At 46.8% G+C, this 20681-nt stretch overlaps 1 protein-coding gene across 16 annotated transcripts in view; it reads left to right on the top strand.

Annotated features, from left to right (window-relative positions):
• Window positions 1–20681, top strand: part of rreb1a (ras responsive element binding protein 1a) — a 290993-nt gene that overhangs the window by 135859 nt on the left and 134453 nt on the right. The window contains exon 1 of one of the 16 annotated variants that reach the window (XM_063070060.1): window positions 14811–14832. The exons of the other annotated variants lie outside the window; for them this stretch is intronic. The gene's annotated coding sequence lies outside the window, so the exon portion shown is untranslated. Of the gene's footprint in view, window positions 1–14810; window positions 14833–20681 lie in introns of those variants that run through there. 16 annotated transcript variants of the gene reach the window in all.

A 20681-nucleotide genomic window follows, 5' to 3' on the forward strand; every position in this document is an offset into this window, starting at 1 on the left:
TAAATCTTTACCTCAGTCCACCTGATCGTCCCTAACTGTGAGTGACTAGAGTGCTAGTTGAGGATCTGATGTTGAGAATATGAGCAATATTGACCGAATATAATGAAGGCTTCATTGCTGGGGACACTGTTCTGGGATAGGGGATGTGACTACTGTAATAGTTATCTTTCAAAAATGATATTGATAAGATCTTTCCTGTGTAGGTGGTCTTGGTCTCGTAAACACTGGGGGGGGCAGGGGTGTCTGCCGTCCAGTGCACCAGAGCTTGTGCCAGGACTAAGTCTCTGATTGGCACTCTTTTCCTCCAATAACTGGTGGAAAACTAAAGGTGATGATAAACTTCATCATCAGTGCTTGTCTTCACTGAGTGGTGGAAAGTGGTCTATTGTTTACATGCCATCTACTATAAGACCAATAGTTGGGAGCTGTATTGCATAGTGTGGGCAGTTTGGTAGAAGACCTTTGATGGTTTGGATCACAGCTTGCAGGTATACAAGTGTTTTGAGTGGAAGTGTACTTCCCTTGGAGTTGCGATGTGATGATTGTGCCACAGCACTTCTTGTCAGGTCGAATCGACTCAAGATCCAGTGCAAGGTAACTGGGATTGAGTAGTGGGGAGGACCTTGGTGATGAAGAGTGAGTAGTGGAGAGGACCCTGGCAATGAAGAGTGAGTAGTGGAGAGGACCATGGCGAAGAGTGAGTAGTGGGGAGGACCCTGGTGATGAAGAGTGAGTAGTGGAGAAGACACTGGTGAAGGGTGAGTAGTGGGGAGGACCAGGCGAAGAGTGAGTAGTGGAGAGGACCCTGGCAATGAAGAATGAGTAGTGGAGAGGACCCTGGCGATGAAGAGTGAGTAGTGGAGAGGACCCTGGCGATGAAGAATAAGTAGTGGAGAGGACCCTGGCGATGAAGAGTGAGTAGTGGGGAGGACCCTGGTGATGAAGAGTGAGTAGTGGGGAGGACCCTGGCGATGAAGAGTGAGTAATGGGGAGGACCCTGGTGATGAAGTGTGAGTAGTGGAGAGGACCATGGCGAAGATTCCTGTCTTTCAATCCAGTTCATCTTTCTGGAGATGGTCACAATTGCAGGATCTCTGATGTCCTCAGTATCTGCTCTTTCCAGATGTGAAAGATGAGGCTGCAAATTAGAGTTATAGTTTTATAAGTTAGACACAGGCCCTTGGCCTGTATCCATGCATTTGTGCATGTGTCTTTTAAACATTGCTATTGTTTCCACCTCTATAGCTTCCTCTGGCAACTATTTGCATATACTCACCACCCTCAGTGTGTAAAAAGTTGATGCTCAGTTCTCCTTTAAAATCTTTCCCCTCTCTAACTTTAGACTCCCCTAAAGGTTTGTGACCATGTACCCTATCCCTGTCCCTCCATGATTTCATGCATCTCTTGTTTTAACAGCCTCTGAAAGTGCTTTAGGACCCACCTGGAGAGTTGGCCCTGATTTGAGGATTGGTTGAGGTCAGTGGAGAATGAGCTGCAGCCTCCTAAATCAGGGTCAGACTTGCTGGGTCAGGGCTCTACAATGAAATCCATTTGTGGTGGGGTTGATTATTTGCCACAGCTGAGGGCTGGAGGACAGGGACACTGCAAAGTGGTTAACAAACTGCGGCAAATCAGGAAGGCACTCGTGCTCTGAGGAGCGGAATGCAGAGATTTTGAACAGGAACAGAAAATGCTGGAAAGGCATTTTTGGACATCTTGAATAACAAGTTTCCATTGGTCTGGCTGGGAGATTACTTACCAAAGATCAGGAGCGCTTATCTGCAACTTACCCGAAGGCAGCACGGTGGACACAGCTCTTGTCCAAGAGAGGGTGCAAAGGACTCCACCACACCTGCAAGTAGACCATCTCTTCCAAGGATATCAATCGGAGTAGGTGGCTTCTCTTGTACGATAAATTTTAGCAGGCTTTGCTGGTAACCCTCGCTGTTCAGAAGAATGAAAGCAGATGGCAAATGATGAAGTACAATGTTGGTAAATGTGAGATTATCCACGTTGGAATGAAAAATGGACGATCAGATTATTATTAAAATTGTGAAATCTTGCAGCATGCTGTTGTGCAGAGGGAGTTGGGAGTGGTGGTGCATGAATCACAGAAGGTTGGTTTGCAGGTGCAACAAGTTAATAAGAAGGCAAATGAAATGTTGGCCTTCCTTGCAGGAGGGACTGAGTTTAAGAGCAGGGAGGCTATACTATGACCATACAGGGTACAGGTGAGACAGCACCTGTGTTACTACATGCTGTTTTGATCTCCTTACTTGAGGAAAGATATACTGGCTATGGGGGTAGCCCAGATGTTCACCAGGTTGACTCCAGGGATGAAGGGATTCACCTAAGAGCAGAGATTAATTCTACGCACTGGAATTCAGAAGAATGAGAGGGGATCTTATATAAGCATATACAATTTTGAAAGGGATAGATAGGATAGAGGCAGGGAAGCTGTTTCCACTGGTAAGTAAAACTAGAACTGCAAGACATAGCTTCAAGATTTGGGGAGTAGCTTTAGGACAGAGATGAGAAGAAACTGTTTTTCCCAGAGAGTAGTGAATCTGTAGAATTTTCTGCCCAAGGAACTAGTAGAGATTGTATCATTAAAATGTTTAAGGCACAGTTAGATATGTTTTTGCATAGCAGGGGAATTAACTGTCATAGGGAAAAGTCAGGTAAGTGAAACTGAGTTCACAACCAGACCAGCCATCATCTATGGGCCAGATAGCACTTATTAAGTTCTTGTGTTCTTACAATCAACATTCACAAGAAAAGCATAAATAATACATAAACTGTACACAATTTTACAAGAAAGAACACGATTTGAACAACAAAAGTCCATTTTAGTGCAAAGCGGTCAGTGATAATGAGGTAGTAATTAGGGCTGTGCAGGTTAGTTCAAGAACCAAACTGTTCACGGAAAGCCCTCTGACCCTGTCCTAAGATGTTCACGGAAAGCCCTCTGACCCTGTCCTAAGATGTTCACGGAAAGCCCTCTGACTCTGTGTCCTAAGACACCAAATATCTGCAGTGATTTGAGCATCCATCCCACTTGGAGGGAGAGGTTCCTGAGGATTTTCAGTCCCCTGAAAGATTCTAGCAACATCCTGAATGGGTAAACCTTGTCCTTGAATTTGTGCCTCTTTTGTGGCAAGGCATAAAGAGTGGAACTGCTGGCAAGCATCTGCACTTATCAAGGAGGACCCGCTTTCGATCGGCAGATGGAGATGGTTGGGCAACATGCACAGCCCTCAGGAACTCAGTTGCTGATATGCTGAGGGTGCAGTAATTGGCAACACAGTCAACTTCCTTTGTGTTATAACGACACTGTTTTCCTGTGACCCCCATTGACCCCAGTGTTCCTTGGTGCCATGATCACCCACTTCCACTAGCCTCTGTCATCGAATATCTCCTGAATACCTGCCCCATTGATCAAGTATTTAACAGTTATCCAATGTAGCTCAAGTATAGCTTGCCAATTCTCCTGTAACATGCTGCTGTGTTATAAAACAGAAGCAACGATGATCCAGTGCAAATGAGGAAGTAAAGGAAATTAGTAAACAGAAATATTTCTACAGATATTAAAGAGCCTGAAAGCTGATCGTCAATGTTCTGGATGCCTGGCTTTATTCCCTGGAGAGTAGAAGAATGAGGAGAGATTTGATAGAGGTATTTAAAATTATGATGGGTATAGATAGAGTGAATGCAAGCAGGCTTTTTCCACTGAGACAAGGGGAGAAAAAAAACAGAGGACATGGGTTAAGGGTGAGGGGGGAAAAGTTTAAAGGGAACATTAGGGGGGTTTCTTCACACAGAGAGTGGTGGGAGTGTGGAGTGAACTGCCAGATGAAGTGGTAAATGCAGGTTCTTTTTTAACATTCAAGAAGAACTTGGACAGGTACATGGATGAGAGGTGTATGGAGGGATATGGTCCAGGTGCAGGTCAGTGGGACTAGGCAGAAAAATGGTTCGGCACAGCAAAGAAGGGCCAAAAGGCCTGTTTCTGTGCTGTAATGTTCTATGGTTCTGTGGACAGATAATGCACACAAGAGTTGGGATGGAGCTTTGGAAATTTATACAACACTTGGAGTGTTGTGTGCATTTCTGGTTACCACACTATAGGAAGGGTCTGGGTGTACTGGAAAGAGTGTAGAGGAGCTTCACCAGGAAAGATGCTTGGAGTGCAGAACTTCAGTTATGAAGAGAGATTGGATAAGCTGGGCTTGTTTTCCTAGGGATAAAGTTGACCTAATAGAGGTACATAATATTATGAAAGGTATAAATAGAGCAGGTACTCAGAATCTTTTCCCCATGGAAAACAAGCCAGTGTGGGTTTAAGGTGAGAGTACAATTCTAAAGTGGATCAGAGGGGAATATTTTTTTAACAGAGGTGTGCACATCTAATACTCACTGCCTGAGAAGGTGATGGAATCAGATATAATCACTACGTTTAAAAGACATTCAGACAGACAGTTAAATAGGCAAGGCATGGAATGGTATGGTTGTAATGCAGGCAGATTGAGTTATTGTAGATTGGCACAATGGTTGGCATGGACGAGGTGGGCAAAGTGCCTCTTTCTCTGCTGTACGACACTGTGACACTACATTCTAGTGTTTGAAAAAGGTGATTATAGGTGCCGCAGGTGCTTTGATTGTCTCCTCCCAGTATTCTGTGGATCCTGGAATGGTTCCAGAAGAGCTGACATGACCCCACCATTTAAGAAATGAGGGAGACAGAAACGGTTGACCCATTAGCCTGACATCAGTGATAGGGAAAATGCCTGAATTTGTGATAAAAGATGTCACGTAAGAAAGTGGAGCGCATTTGGTGCTGTTGGATTTTCAGAAGGCCTTCGTGAAATCTCACCCAAGGAAAAGTGAACAATGGTGGAGCACATGGAGCTGGGGGTAGCAGATTAATAGAGGAACAGTAAAGTTTAGGTCCCTCTCAAGTTCTGACGTGAGACAAGCACAGTGGGTCCAACTATTTATGCTATATAGCAATAATTCGGCTGAGGGGACCAAATATCATCTGTTATTCAGACAGAATTAAGGAGGGAGGTGAGCAGAGATAAGGATGCAAAGAGGTATCAAGAGACACCAACAAGCTGAGCCAGTGAGCATCTGTGTGGTGGATGGAGTACCATGTGGACAAGTACGAGGTTGTCCACTTTGGTGGACATTAATTGAAAGAATGAGTCTCACATCAAGTCAGATGAAGATGAAGAGTTTCAACCTGAAATATCAATAGTTTTTTTCTTCCATCAGCGCTGAATCTCCAGCAGTTGTTTTCAGTATCTGCAGGCTCTTGTGTCTAAAGTCAAGCTTATTGTCATCTGCACCAGTACGTGCATGCACAGGTGCAATGAAAAAACTTACATGCAACAGCATCACAGGAACATAGCTTTAGAGATACAATATTCACAAGAAAACATTAATTAAACTTAATTTATACGATAATGTAAGATACCCCATGCAAGGCTTATTGAGAAAGTAAGGAGGCATGGGATCCATGGGGACCTTGCTTTGTAGATCCAGAATTGGCTTGCCCACAGAAGGCAAAGAGTGGTTGTAGATGGGTCATATTCTGCATGGAGGTCGGTGACCAGTGGTGTGCCTCAGGGATCTGTTCTGGGACCCCTTCTCTTCGTGATTTTTATAAATGACTTGGATGAGGAAGTGGAGGGATGGGTTAGTAAATTTGCTGATGACACCAAGTTTGTGGGTGTTGTGGATAGTGTGGAGGGCTGTCAGAGGTTACAGCAGGACATCGATAGGATGCAAAACTGGGCTGAGTTCAACCCAGATAAGTGTGGAGTGGTTCATTTTGTTAGGTCAAATATGATGGCAGAATATAGTATTAATGGTAAGACTCTTGGCAGTGTGGAGGATAAGAGGGATCTTGGGGTCCGAGTCCATAGGCCTTCATCAACTGTGGGATTGATTTTAAGAGTGAGAGGTAATGTTACAGCTGTATAGGACCCTGGTCAGACCCCACTTAGAGTACGGTGCTCAGTTCTGGTCACCTCACTACAGGAAGGATGTGGAAACCATAGAAAGGGTGCAGAGAAGATTTACAAGGATGTTGTCTGGATTGTGGAGCATGCCTTATGAGAATTGTTTGAGTGAACTCGGCCTTTTCTCCTTGGAGCGATGGAGGATGGGAAGTGACCTGATAGAGGTGTATGAGATAATGAGAGGCATTGATCATGTGGATAGTCAGAGGCTTTTTCCCAGGGATGAAATGGCTAACACAAGAGGACACAGCTTTAAAGTGCTGGGAAGTAGGTACGGAGGAGATGTCAGGGGTAAGTTTTTTACGCAGAGAGTGGTGAGTGCGTGGAATAGGCTGCCGGCAGCGGTGGTGGAGGTGGATACAATAGGGTCTTTTAATACACTCCTGGATAGGTACTTGGAGCTTAGAGAACTAGATGGCTATGGGTAACGCTAGATAATTTCTAAAGTAAGTACATGTTCGGCACAGCATTTTGGGCCTAAGGGCCTGTATTGTGCTGTAGGTTTTCTGTGTTTCTGTAATTATAATTTATGTTTAATTTCTTTGTTAAATGGTAGGAGATGTTGCCATTCAAAGAGACCTGGATATCTTAGCACACCAACACTGAAAGCCGATTCATGTATCCCAGGCAGGGTTCTGTAATGTGGTCGGGAATTGTGTTCCCACATGGCGGGAGCTGACAAATCCATTCCACCAATCTCCCAAAACCTCATTCATATGTACAGGCTGTGTGTAAGTTGGGGAGAACCTGTATGCAGCTTCAGAAGTGATTGGGAAGTCATGCAGTAAGTTTATTATTTTTGAAGTGGAAAGTTAGTATAGGTCCTCATCTGGAGTATTGTCCATAGCTTTGGTCTCCTTGGCAAAGGAAAGGTGTACTCACTGCAGAGAGCAGCAAGAATTCACTGGACTGGCTCTGCGAATGCTGGGTCTGAATGATGAAAGGTGATCGAGTTACCTCAGCCTCGGCTCTCTGGAGTTTAGAGGTATGAGTGGGACCTTGCAGAAATAAATAAAATTCTTACAAAGCTTGGAGGGTAAATAGCGAGGAGAATGAACAGTCGATGTTTCGGGCTGAGATCCTTCATTAGAACTTTGTTTATTTCCCTCTATAGATGCTGCCAGTTCTGCTGAGTTCCTCCAACATTTTGTGTGGTCCAGCATTTGCAGATTCCTTTAAGTTTATGAACGTAACGAACCAGGTGTTGGTGAATTGGTAGTGTTTAGTGAAAGAGCAACTGGCTTGGCTGATAGGTAGGCTGCTTTGATAGCTAGGTTCCCACATGTTCACCAAGTTCCACAATCTCGTTTACTGGAAGGGCTTGGCCAACAGCCTGGGTTATACAGCTTGCAGAACTACAGCTGGGATGTTGTCAGCGTCTTTTGCCCCCTCTGTCCTGGTCTCTCATCTCTTGATATCATACCGAGGGAAACATACCAGTGGGATAGGATTGGCCATGTGTTCGCGACGTAGCCTCGCTCCTGTCCAATGGCACATACAGTAGGGTTGTGGAGCTCTGCCGTGGGAGATTCATTATAAAGGCACTGCGTTCCTGCTACACTTGTGGGTGTGTGCCTGATGTTACCAGAACAACATCCTGAGCACAGGCTTCTGTTCGTGGATTCGTAAGGTTGGAGAGTTGTATGGCATGGAGAGAGGCCCTCCAGTTGATCTTGCCCATGCTGTCTAGGTTGCCCACAGAGCTAGTTCTATTTGCTTGTGTTCGGCTCCTGTTCCCTCCAACCTTTCCCGTCCACCTTCTGTCCAAATGTCTTATTCAGTGCTAAAGCAGAGTAAGCCCATCAGCATTTGGTGAAGAATGTAACTAAAGAATTGTTTTAAAAGAGGGTAACAGAAGGGCAGCACCTTGGTGCTGCCTCACTGACTTCTGGTGTTGTTTCTGTGGAGTTTTCACTTTCTTCCTGTTTCCTGCCTCATTCCCAAGGCATGTGGGTTGATAGTTAGTTGATGGCTGTGAATTGTCCCTAGCGGTCTGCAGGTGAGTGGTCGCTAGAGTCTGGAGCGAGTTAATAGGAACGTGAACAGAATAATGAGATGTCACATTAGTGTGAAGGGGTGGTTAATGGTCAGTGTAAAACTCGTGGGCTACAGGGCTTGTTTCTCTGCTGCATCACCTCTCTGTGAGTCAGGAGAAGGGTTCAGAGTTACCTCCACTGAACATTGATGATTCAGTGCTGGGTAGAAGGAAGCCATTTCTGAAGGACGACAGAAGCCCGAACACAAGTCTCTGTCAGATAAAGTCTGGGGCATATCCCTGGAGCTGAGGTTTGGGTGGTCTGATTTAAGTCACCCACCGACTAGCAGTAAGTTGCCGTGGGAGGCGCTGTCCTTGGCAAGCTCTCTGTGCTGCTCCTTGGCAAGCAGTCCTTTCATTTCATCTCCTTTTGGTCACTTCTTACTGCAGCATTGGTGCTCAATAAAGTGCTGGGCATAACAATGCTTTTCATAATGCTGTCTTCTGGAGCAGGGTCTCCCAACCCTTTTTATGGCGTGGATCCTTACCGTTAACCGAGGAGTCCTTGGACTCCGGTTGGGAGCCCCTTCCGGAGAGACTTACAATCTGACAAGCAGCAAAGTGCTTTCGAACCTCTGAGCTACTTTTGAAAGCTGCTTACTGGTGTAATGATGGCAAAACAAATGGTCTTGACCCAAAACATTGACTGTGTATTTCCCTCCAGAGACGCTGCCTAGCCCACTGAGTTCTTCCTCTTCCTCTAGTGCTTTGTGCGTTGCTTCAGATTCCAGCCTCTTGCGTCTCCTCTGCTCTTAGGCCTGCAGGAAAGACTGTGACCACTCATCTTATCTATGCCTCTTGTGATTTTATCTATATGAAGTCACCCCCTAAGCCTTCTTTCCTCCTGTGGGGAATAGTGCAACCCATCCAGTCCCCCCTAATCATTCAAGCACTTCAGTGCCAGCAACATCATTTTGAGTCTTAGTGGGCCATCCCAGGGACTTGGAGAGAGATATCACATGGAAACAGATCCTTTCATAGTCATAGTCATAGTCATACTTTATTGATCCCCGGGGAAATTGGTTTTCGTTACAGTTGCACCATAAATAATTAATTAGTAATAAAACCATAAATAGTTAAATGGTAATATGTAAATTATGCTAGGAAATAAATCCAGGACCAGCCTATCGGCTCAGGGTGTCTGACCCTCCAAGGGAGGAGTTGTAAAGTTTGATGGCCACAGGCAGGAATGACTTCCTATGATGCTGGTGGAGATGCTACACAGAGTCCAAAGTAAATTTATTATCAAAGTCAGAAACTACCCTGAGATTCGTTTCCTTGTGGGCACCCATCCCTCCATCAAAAAAGAGACTGCGAGCTATCAAGTTCCCGCTGATACTGCTGGTATTTTGCCTCACATTCTGTCAACTCCCCCCACCCCCCCAGGTTCTACCACTTAGCTACACATTAAGAGTAATTTACATGGCTAATTAAGCTACAACCTGGATTTGCATGGAGCAAGCTCCAACAAGCAGTTTGTGCTCACGTGTGTTTGGTGTGTGTTAATTAAGGAGCAGGGTACTGCAGTTCTTCACTGCTTTAAAGTAGCAACGTGGGATCTTTTAAGTAGGCGGATTAGGCCCTGGTTTGTGACAGTGCAGCACCCTTTCTGATCAGTAACCAGAGTGTTCTCAAAGCCAGCTGTGTGTCACTTCTTGAATGAGGAACAGGAAGTCACATAGACTAAAAACGGGCTTGGAGCAAACATTTTCGATTTGAAAGGGTCCCCGTCACCTCACGGGCAGAATGGGGGAGGGAGACAGTAGGATGAAGGTGTGTACGGTAAGAGTGGGACCTGTTGCCTGTGTGTTCCATGAACACAGTATCCCAAATAGCCAAGCGCATTGTATCTAAAAAATCTAGTCTGAGATCTGCACTGGCCCAGAGCGGTCAGTGAAGTGTGAAGACTGACAGACCAGGGCAGGTTGGATCAGAGTGCCTACCTGATACGTGTCTCCTCCTTTGTTAGCTGACAGTCTTGGGCATTGCATGGAACTGTGGAACCATACACCAGGCCTGTCAGCTTAACGAGGCCCAGCCAGATTTGGTGGTGGGCCCACCCTTACCTCTTTTTCTGTGGGTCTTGTCCCACCCTTGAAAAGCACTGTTTGATTGTGTACTTGAAGGACCCTTTTTATTGTGCTCACAGTGACAAGTAATCAATGTTTTTGCTCATTCAGGGTTACCTTCTAACTCCTTGAGGGAGCACCACACTGGGAGGGGTGGTACTGAGGGAGCACTGCACTGGGAGGGGCAGTACTGAGGGAGCACCACACTGGGAGGGGTAGTACTGAGGGAGTGTCACACTGTAGGGGGGGCAGCACTGAGGGAGCATCACTGTGGGAGAGGCAGTACTGAAGGAGTGTCACACTGTAGGGGGGGCAGCACTGAGGGAGCGTCACACTGGGAGGGGCAGTACTGAGGGAGAGTCACTGTGGGAGGGGCAGGACTGAGGGAGCGTCACACTGGGGGGGCAGTACTGAGGGAGTGTCACACTGTGGGAGGGGCGGTACTGAGGGAGTGTCACACTGGGAGGGGCAGTACTGAGGGAGTGACACACTGTGGGAGGGGCAGTACTGAGGGAGTTACACACTGTGGGGGGGCAGTACTGAGGGAGCACCGCGCTGTGGGAGGGGCAGTACTGAAGGAGTGTCACACTTGGAGGGGCAGTACTGAGGGAGCGTCACACTGGGAGGGGCAGTACTGAGGGAGTGTCACACTGTGGAGGGGCAGTACTGAGGGAGCGTCACACTGGGAGGGGCAGTACTGAGGGAGTGTCACACTGTGGAGGGGCAGTACTGAGGGAGTGTCACACTGTGGGAGGGGCAGTACTGAAGGAGCGTCACACTGTGGGGGGGCAGTACTGAGGGAGAGTCACACTGGGAGGGGCAGTACTGTGGGAGTTACACACTGTGGGGGGCAGTACTGAGGGAGTGTCACACTGTGGGGGGGCAGTACTGTGGGAGTTACACACTGTGGGAGGGGCAGTACTGAGGGAGAATCACACTGGGAGGGGCAGTACTGTGGGAGTTACACACTGTGGGAGGGGCAGTACTGAGGGAGCGTCACACTGGGAGGGTCAGTACTGAGGGAGTGTCACACTGTGGGAGGGGCAGTACTGAGGGAGCGTCACACTGGGAGGGTCAGTACTGAGGGAGAGTCACACTGTGGGAGGGGCGGTACTGAGGGAGAGTGACACTGGGAGGGGCAGTACTGAAGGAGCGTCACACTGTGGGGGGGCAGTACTGAGGGAGAGTCACACTGGGAGGGGCAGAACTGTGGGAGTTACACACTGTGGGGGGCAGTACTGAGGGAGTGTCATACTGTGGGGGGGCAGTACTGTGGGAGTTACACACTGTGGGAGGGGCAGTACTGAGGGAGCGTCACACTGGGGAGGGGCAGTACTGAGGGAGCGTCACACTGTGGGGGGGGCAGTACTGAGGGAGAGTCACACTGTGGAGGGGCAGTACTGAGGGAGCGTCACACTGTGGGAGGGGCAGTACTGAAGGAGCGTCACACTGTGGGGGGGCAGTACTGAGGGAGTGTCACACTGAGAGGGGCAAAACTAAGGGAGTGGTGTACTGTGGTGTAATGGCAGTGTTTTCCCATTGTCAGTGGTGCAGTGCTTACTGTGGTGGGATTTAATTGATCGAAGATGTGGGAAGAGATCCCTGCAGGCTCCTGCAGTGCAACTGGTTTCTCTCTCCCTCTACTGCTCTTCTGCTGAAAGGTATCAGAGTTAAAATTGGGACTGATATATTAATAGAGATGTTTTGCATCATTCAGCATTTCCTGAAACTTGGAACAAAAATACCTTTCCATTTATATTGCCCCTTTTAAACAACAATCACCTCAAGCTCTTTTGTACGACTATTCTTTTATTGATGTATTTGACCTGGGCCTCACGTACAAGGCTCATCCCTCATGGTCCTTGAGAAGTCTTGGACAACTGCTGGTCCTTCCGGTGAAGGTGCTCCCACAGTTCTGTTGGGGAGGGTGTTCCTGTGTGTAGATGATGTGGTAATGAAGGACTAGTGATATATTTCCAAGTCAGGATGATGTGTAAAGACAGGTAGAAGTGCCGTCTTGCCGACCTCACACTGGCGCTGGGGATGATCAGTTTAGAAGTTGCTGTTTGAATTATTGCAACACATTTTGTTAATGAATAACACAGTCGCCACTGTGTGGGTTAACGTTTGCCAATGAAAACTGGGTGCTGATTCACTGAATGGTGGAAAATAACCCAAGTGAACAAAAGCTTGGACAGAGAGGTGTGTTAAGGATTTTGAGGGAGGAGAAGCGAATAATGGTGGAGACATTTTAGTGGGGGATTGAGAAGATTGAGGGACGTACTGAGGTTGGTGTCGCAGCCCAGGCAGGCAGGGTGTTGCTGAAGAGTTACGGAGAGAGTTGAAGAGTTGAAGAGTTGAAGAGAGGGGTGAGGATTTCATTTACTGAAGTGGTGGAGTCACAGTGTCTTCAAACAAGGAAGCAGGCTTCTGGGCCCAACTCATCCATGTTACCCAGTGAACCAGTCTAGTCCCATCTGCGCAGTCACTGTCCGATCCATGTACTTTTCCAGATGGCTCTGAAATGTTGCTAATGTGCCTGTCTTAATCAGTATTTTTGGCAGCATATACCAAATATGCACCACCATTTATATGAAGACACAGCATCTGCTGTACCCTTTGGATCTCTCAACCTCTGATGATAAACTTATGTCCTCTTGTTTCTAGCATGCCCTCCCTTCATGAAATAGTACTGAATTGAATGACTTTATTTCTTACATCCTTCGCATACATGAGGAGTAAAAACCTTTGTGTTACGTCTCCGTCTGAATGTGCAATGTGCAATCATAGTAATTTATAATAAATTGAACAGTCAGTGTAATACAGAGTACACTCAAATCAGCGTGAATTGATCAGTCTGATGTCCTGGTGAAAGAAGCTATCTCGGAGCCTGTTGGTCCTGGCTTTTATGCTGTGGTACCACTTCCCGGATGGTAGCAGCTGGAACAGTTTGTGGTTGGGGTGACTCGGGCCCCCAATGATCCTTCGGGCCCTTTTTACACACCTGTCCTTGTAAATGTCCTGAATCATGGGAAGTTCACAACTACAGATGCGCTGGGCTGTCCACACCACTCTCTGCAGAGTCCTGCAGTCATGGGAAGTACAGTTCCCATACCAGGCAGTGATGCAGCCAGACAGGATGCTCTTTGGATTTAGGGGCCCATACCAAACTTCCTCAACCGTCTGAGGTGGAAGAGGCGCTGTTGTGCCTTTTTCCCCACACAGCTGGTGTGTACAAACCATGTGAGGTCCTCGGTGCTGTGGATACTGAAAAATTTAAAGCTGTTTACCCTCTCAACCCCAGATCCATTGATGTCAATAGGGGTTAGCCCCTCTCCATTCCTCCTGTAATCCACAACCAACTCCTTTGATTTTGTGACATTGAGGGAGAGGTTGTTTTCTTGACACCACTGTGTCAGGGTGATGACTTCTTCCCTGTAGGCCACCTCGTTATTGTTTGAGATTAGGCCAATCAATGTAGTGTTGTTGGCAAATTTAATTAGCAGATTAGAGCTGTGGGTGGCGATACAGTCATGGGTATACAGGGAGTAAAGGAGGGGACTCAGTACGCAGCCCTGAGGGGCTCCTGTATTGTGAGTCAGAGGGGTGGAGGTGAGGGAGCCCACTCTTACCTCCTGCTGGTAATCTGACAGGAAGTCTAGGATCCAGCTGCACAAGGCAGAGTCAAGGCTGAGGTCTCTGAGCTTCTTGTCGATCCTGGATGAAACTATGGCGTTGAATGCTGAACTGTAGTCCAAGAACAGCATTCTCACATAAGCATCCTTCTTCTCCAGATGTGTAAGGACGGTGTGTAGAGCAGTGGCTATTGAGTTGTCTGTCGATCGGTTGTGACGGTAGGTGAATCATAGGGGTTCCAGTTTGGGTGGTAGCAAGCTGCAGAGTATACCTCTATCAGGTCGCCCCTGAATCTCCGACACCCCAGAGAAGAACATCATATCCTACTGTGTTCCTTAACGACAAGCTCATGTAGGGAGAGGGACAAAGAATTAAACTGCAGTTCACGTAAATGGGATTCGTGTAGATAGGTGTGGTGGGCCGATGGGCCTACTCTGTGTAAGTGCTATGTAAGTTTGTCTAAATTGGAACTCCTCCTCCTTAGAGTATACTGAATAAATAATGGCATTGGAATAGATTCTGTGAAGTCCATTGTGCATGTGGAATAGACCAAGGTGTAAGTCAGCTGTTGTTCCTGGGTCTGTGTGTCAGATTAATAGATGGATTGAAATTCTAGAGCTTCTTTAGGTGTTCCCATGGCAACAATAAGTGTGTCACAGTGGCTTTGGCCTGATGGTGGTCTAGCTTTGTAGTCCCGCCCCCTCTCATTTTCCATCCTTGACTGAATTCTCCTGAGGATACTATCAAGTCAGCACTCCACGCAGCCGACAGCATCCCCACCTTCCCGTCCCCTCACCTGCAGTTTACCGGAAAACTCACTGAGGTCAGCGTTGGTCACCATCGGCTGGTGAGACATGTTGAGACATGTCTGTAAGAACTAGCCAAACCAGTGAATGGCTGACTCAGACCTAACCGGCTGGAAGTGTATTCATTGTGCACCCAGTTCAGGTAGTGGGTTGGTTGCTGAAACCTGAGATAACAGGTCTGTTGATTTGTTGCTTAGAATAGTGACAGGCCACTTTTTTATCTCACTGGCAGCTCCTGAGCCTGCCTGGGCATTGTACAGAAGGTAAAACCCCGATAATTCACCACTGAATTTTACTGTAATCTTGATAGTTCAGAATCTGGCTTGGTCCTTAGTCGGGAATGTAAGCAAGGGAGTGGGAGTGAGGGAGGTTACAGAGGCCAGGGTAAAGTGGATGCAGAGAGAGAGCGTTTCCAGTTGGTGGTGGGGGGGGGGGTGCAGTTTTCAACTAAATGCTACTGTCGTCACCAAAGAATGAAATGAAATGAGCGATTCCGGAGAAATGTTGGCTCCCTGAGCAAGGTGAGGATGTGTATCTGACCGTGGCAGGGAGTGGATGCACTTGAGGGGAAGTTGGGCAAAGATAGAGGGCCTCGAGGAGTGGCAGGATCCTGTGGTTAGGTCAAAGGGCTGTTCTTGCTGCACATTAGACAGATGGGGTGTGGCTTGTTCTGTGTATTCCCTCCCTGCTGTAGGTCTCATAAAGAAAGTGGTTGTAATGAGGGGGCAGTGTGGTCGTAGGTGATTGTAATGGGGAATGTACATTACTGAAGCAAGTTCAGCAGAGACAGCCATATTTAGAATTCCATTGCGTACACATGATTGATTGTGACGTTGTTGAATGGTCTGTTTGAAGCCGAATTACAGTTCTGCTTAAAGGCTGTAGCCTTTTGAGAAGTGTTGTAAGTTTGTTTTGTGCTCCCATGGTGCAGCGTGGCAGCACCAACTGAGAGAGCACACATCCCCTCTGTTCCGTTTGTCAGCAGAGCAAGGGCAGGGGAAAGACCTCAGCTAAACCCAGCTTTGTAACAGGCAGAGAGGTCAGGGGCCATGAATTGAGGATCTGAGAGGAATCTTCACAGAGCCATACATTTCACAGCACAGGAGGTTATTCATAATGATGGGTCCTTTGGCTCACTAAGTCATGACCAACCATCCTCTTCAAACTAATCCTTCAGCAATGCTACTTTACTCTCCCCACATCCCAATCAACCACTGTTGAGTGGTAGAATTAGAGGGGAATGTCAGGAGACTAGGAAATAGGAATAATGTTGGGTTTGTGTAAATGTGTGGTTGAGGGTTGACGTGGATGATGTGCTGAGGTGTCTGTTTCTGTGTATAATCTATAGCTGTGTGGCATTCAGCTTCTAAACCTCCATGCCTTTCCTCTGGTCTTCCTGGAGGGCACAGTGGTTCCTACTGTGAGTGCTCGGGAAACAAAGAGGAAGCCTGTTTGAGTGGGTCTAGTACAATACCACTGCCTCTGCAGCTTTGCTGAAGATGTGGACCTTGGTGTCTCGCACCAATTCCATCAGGACTCTGGAGGTGACGTGACCCCTGGCTTCCTGTCGACATTATTGGATCATTGGTTGATGATGCAGGTGTGGGCACTGGCTGGGATGCCACCAGCAGTAAGCAGTAGTAGGCCAACCAGTAGCTGGCTCTGCAGAGATGAGGTGTACACTTGACTGCCACAAGGAGATGCCGCCAATCCTATCTTTAGTCAGTAATGGGGAAGTGGTTTCCCTGCAGCTGATGTGAGCTTCTTCCTGACAGAGAACCATCCTCTCAGTGACACACTCTCCACTGCCGCCATTTAATACATCTGGGTGACTGCAACACAGCTGAGGGGATAAAAGAGTTGTGGAGTCAGAGTCTCGCTATGTTATGCTTCAGCTTGCTGGGAATTGACATGACTTAGTTGGACTTCTAGTTCCTCACACATTTCATTTGGCCATCACGCAAGGAGTAGTTAAGTAGTTATGCTGTAGCACCATCTTGGATTACCAAGAATCTGGACCTTCTTTACACAAGTAATTACTCTGATGGCTCATTGAGCAAATTCTCCCTTCTCTGGGTTCAAATCCTACCCAGAGACTTGTGTGCAACACCTAGGTTGTCCCTGCGGGGCAGTCTGAGGGAATGTTGCCCACTAAAGGAACAATCTTGTACAGTTCTGGTCACCGAATTATAGGAAAGATGTCAATAAAATTGAGAGTGTACAGAGGAGATTTACTAAAATGTTACCTGGGTTTCATCTCCTAAGTTACAGAGAAAGGTTGAACAAGTTAGGTCTTTATTCTTTGGAGCGTAGAAGGTTGAGGGGGGACTTGATAGAGGTGTTTAAAATTATGAGGGGGATTGATAGAGTTGACATGGACAGGCTTTTTCCATTGAGAATGGGGGAGATTCAAACAAGAGGACATGAGTTGAGAGTTAAAGGGCAAAAGTTTAGGGGTAACATGAGGGGGAACTTCTTTACTCAGAGAGTGGTGGCTGTGTGGAACGAGCTTCCAGCAGAAGTGGTTGAGGCAGGTTCAATGTTGTCATTTAAAGTTAAATTGGATAGATATATGGACAGGAAAGGAATGGAGGGTTATGGACCGAGTGCAGGTTGGTGGGACTAGGTGAGAGTAGGAGTTCGGCGCGGACCAGAAGGGCCGACGTGGCCTGTTTCCGTGCTGTAATTGTTAATTATATAATCTTTTAGATTAGACATTAAATTGTGGCTGTATCATCTCTCTCAGATGGGAGTCAAAGTTCACCCTTGCCTGCAGGAGATGCCTTGGCCAGTATTCTCCCTTCTATCGATAGTGCTAGAGCAATTTATCTGGTCATTCTAATTAAACCTTGCATGCACGGGCAATAAGACAATAACATATGAGCAGAATTAGGCCATTCAGCCCATCGAATCTGCTCCATCTCTGTCAGTGATGGCTTTTTTTTCCAACGCCATTTTCCCATTTTCTCCCTTTAGCAATCAAAAACCTATCAATTGCTGTCTTAGGTACACCCAATGACTTGGCTTCCACAGCCCTCTCCAGTAATGAATTTACAGATTCACCACTTTCTGGCTGAAAACCTTCCTCCTCATTTCAGTTCTAAAGGGATGAGTCAGTGTCCTTAGATCCCAGACTCTCCTACTAATGGAAGCATCCTCTCCATGTCCACTGTATCCAAGCCTTTTTTGCAGCTGGTAGGTTTCATCAAATAAATATTCTTAATAGGTTAAGCCTTTCATTCTAAGATAATGCCAGAAAATTCTAGAAATACTCTGTGGTCAGGCAGTATCTGTGGAGGGAGAAGCAGAACTCATCAACCAGGTCAATATTTCATTATTACCACACTACTCAATGTGGGATCTTGCTCTGCTCAGTTTTCTCTGAAGGTACCTCAGTGACTAGAGAGTGGGCTGGGCCATTCAAGTGAGAATTCTCCTTTCATTGTGGCAGCTAATTCCCCTCCCCAAAGTCTGCTGTGGCCCTTCCTGACGCTGACAATGTGTCACTCTGTTCCTGCTCCCTGTCAGAACTAACCAGCAGCTCCTTGTCTGCCTGTTGATTTGCTTTACGAACCTCTCCCCCTACACACACAACATCCCCAGGCTGCCAGTCTGTTCCTCTTTATTTCCTTCTGGGGCAGATTTGGCTTTGAGAAAGGTGACTAGACTCGAGTCATGTTGGGCCTAACCCCCTTTACAGCCAGTGGTCCAGAAGGTTGCTCAGAAAGAGCAGCAGTGCTGATCATTACAAGTACAAGCGGGTACTTCTTTACAATGGCAGGCAGAGGCAGAGGCAGAGGCAGAGGCAATGGAAGGATGTAAAAGGTTGAGGCACTTTCAGTGAGGTGCAAATGCTACCACTGAGAATGCCTGTAGTCGGAGGCCTTGATCACAGCGGCAGCTCTTTCCTCTGCGGTGTTTGATTCAGTGGCTACTATTCTAATGCAGTGCTTTTAGACTGAGAGTCTCTTGGCTGTAATTGGATGAAGGGATCTGAACAATTTTGAACAGCAAACATCTCTCTGTTAATGTAACTTTACTGATTTTTGGAATGGGGATAGCTTCCACATCCCTAAACTGCACCTCCCATCACAGCCAAGGGAGGAGAGGTAAATGCTTGAGCGACTTCACTGACGTAACCAGGGGAAGGCAATAGCTCATGGAGTCAGAGAGTCAGGCCCCTCAGCCAACCGCATCCATACTGACCCTTTTGCCCAGCACTGCCCTTTGACCTTTCCATGTGCTAACCCTGAATTATCTTTCCAATCTGCTGCTTACCTTCAGTCTCGTGCCTTCTCCCTTTACCAATTAATAACCTATCAATTTCTGCCTCACATCACTTGGGTTCCTCAGCCCTCTGGCAGTGAATTCCACAGATTCACCACCTGACGAAATTGCTCCTAATCTCAGTTCTAAAGGGACGTCCTTTGGATCCTAGACTTTCCTACCTATGGAAACATCCTCTCCACGTCCACTCTATCCAGGCCTTTCAGTAGTTAGTAGGTTTCTATAAGGTTTTCCCCTCAAATCCATTGAGTACAGGTGCAGAAACATCAAGTGCCCCTGACTCACACCCGGTACGTTAGTCACATACCTACACAGGCTACTGATCGACGCCAGCCTCAACAGTTAAATGCCCATTCTTTTTTCCACGTTCCTTTCCCACTCCCATGTTTCATTTCTTTCTCATCTCCAGCAGCAACTCCCTTCCTCCATCTCAATAATTCAGCCACCATTGATGGCTGTGCCTTCAGCTGCCAGAAATTCCTTCCCTCACCCTCTCTCAATCCTTGTTCCTTAATACTAACCTGCTTCACCAAGCTTTGTAGGTTCTTGCTGATTAACACTGCAGTACGTCAGTTTTGTCCTTTGCTACATTTGGGGTCCTACTTAAATGTTTAGGGAAGTGGGTTTTGTGTTCTATCTAACTACGAAGCAGAAAAATCATATCTGTGCCATAAAGAACATTTCTCAGCATTGTTACCATGGATGGAGATGGAGTACTGCATACTGTTCTGGCCACCCGACTATAGGAAGGATATCATTAAATTAGGATGTGCCCTCACTAAATTCAGTGCCTTGACAAAGGAAAGCAAGTACGCCTTGTTGACCATCCTGTCAACCTGTGTAGCCACTTTTAGGGAGCAGTGAACCTAGACCCTTAACAGTGTACTATCTGTTTGCATATGACCGACTAAGGGCAATGCTTCACATTTGGCCAGGCTCAGTGCCATTTACCATTTCAATGCCTATATCTGCAACTGATCTATATCCATTATATTCCTTGCCCATCGTCTGTGTTAGCCACAACACCACCGATCTTCATATCATCTGCAAACTTACTAACCCACCCATGTGCATTTTCATCCCGGTCATTTATATATGCCACAAACAGCAGAGGTTCCTGCACAGATCCCTGTGGAACACCACAAATTACAGACCTCCGGCTCGAAAAAGTCCCATCAACTAATCCCCTCTGTCCTCTATAGCAAGCCAGTTCTGAATTCAAATTGCTAATTCACCATGGATGCCATGCATCTTAATCTCCTGGATGAGCCTCCCATAAGGTACCTTGTTAAACATCTTACTAAAATCCATGTAGGCAACATCCACCGCCCTACCTTCATCAATTACCCTCATCACCTCGTCAGAAAAGCTCTAGTTAGTAAGACATGACTTGCCCTGCATAAAGCTATGCTGGCTGTCCTTAAGGCATAGTTTTCCAATTGTTCATAAATCCTAAGAATTCTCTCCCGTTGTGAGACTCACCGGTCTATAGTTTCCAGGATTATTCCTGCTTCCCTTCTGGAATAATGGAATAACATTAGCTACTCACCAGTTTTCTGGGACCTCACTTGTGGCTAGAAGGGACACGAAGATGTTGGTCAAAGCCCCAGTAATCTCTTCTCTTGCCTCTCTCAATAACCCGGGGTATATCCCATCAGATCCTGGGGACTTATCCACCTTATAGCTCTTTAAGAGGCCCAACTGTACCTCTTCCTTTACCTCAAAATGCCCTAGCACATCAATATGTTCAGAACTGATCTATTTACCCTTCATATCTTGCTCCTTGGTAAATACTGATGTAAAGTATTCATTAAGGACCTTGCCC

The sequence above is a fragment of the Mobula hypostoma genome, chromosome 17, assembly GCF_963921235.1.
Source record: "Mobula hypostoma chromosome 17, sMobHyp1.1, whole genome shotgun sequence".
In the NCBI taxonomy this organism is placed as follows: Eukaryota; Metazoa; Chordata; class Chondrichthyes; order Myliobatiformes; family Myliobatidae; genus Mobula; species Mobula hypostoma.